The following is a 957-nucleotide window of genomic DNA, read 5'->3' as shown; positions in this document are numbered from 1 at the left end:
GTCGGTGCCAGTGGTGTAGTGGTTAGTGTGTTGACACATGCACTCCGGTGCTCACGGTGACCCGAGTTTGATTCCCGCCTCGTGGGCCTATGCCAATCCTTCCCCTCTCTCTGCTCCCCATGCTTTCCTGTCAATAATCTCTACTATCCTATCCATTAAAGGTGAAAACCCCTAAAAATAATTGTAAAAAAAAAAGAATAAGTAAGTTGTGTTGGATTTGACAAATTACACTAACCGGCCACTTTATTAGGTACACCTGTCCAACTGCTCGTTAAGGAAAATTTCAGCCAATCACATTGCAGCAACACAATGCATTTAGGCATGTAGACATGATCATGCTGCAGTTCAAACCAAGCACCAGAATGGGCAAGAAAGGTGATTTAAGTGACTTTGAACGTGGCATGGTTGTTGGTGCCAGACGAGCTGGTCTGAGTGTTTTAGAAACTGCTGATCTACTGGGATTTTCACGCACAACCGTCTCTAGGGTTTACAGAGAATGGTCCAAAAAAAAAGAAAATATCCAGTGAGTGGGAGTTCTGTGTGCACAAATGCCTTGTTGATGCCAGAAGTCAGAGGAGAATGGCCAGACTGGTTCCAGCAGATAGAAAGGCAACAGTAACTCGAATAACCACTCTTTACAACCGAGGTCTGCAGAAGAGCATTTCTGAACGCATAACACATCCAACCTTGAGGTGGATGGGCTACAGCAGCAGAAGAACACACCGGGTGCCTCTCCTGTCAGTTAAGAACAGGAAACTGAGGCTACATTTCAAACAGGCTCACCAAAATTCTACAATAGAAGATTGGAAAAATGTTGCCTGGTCTGATAAGTCTTGATTTCGGCTGCGACATTCGGATGGTAGGGTCAGAATTTGGCATCAACAACATGACAGCATGGATCCATCCTGCCTTGTATCAACTGTTCAGGCTGCTGCTGGTGGTGTAATGGTGTGGGGG

The sequence above is a fragment of the Danio rerio genome, chromosome 20 (assembly GCF_049306965.1).
Source record: "Danio rerio strain Tuebingen ecotype United States chromosome 20, GRCz12tu, whole genome shotgun sequence".
In the NCBI taxonomy this organism is placed as follows: Eukaryota; Metazoa; Chordata; class Actinopteri; order Cypriniformes; family Danionidae; genus Danio; species Danio rerio.
Note: the sequence above shows the minus strand (reverse complement) of the source record.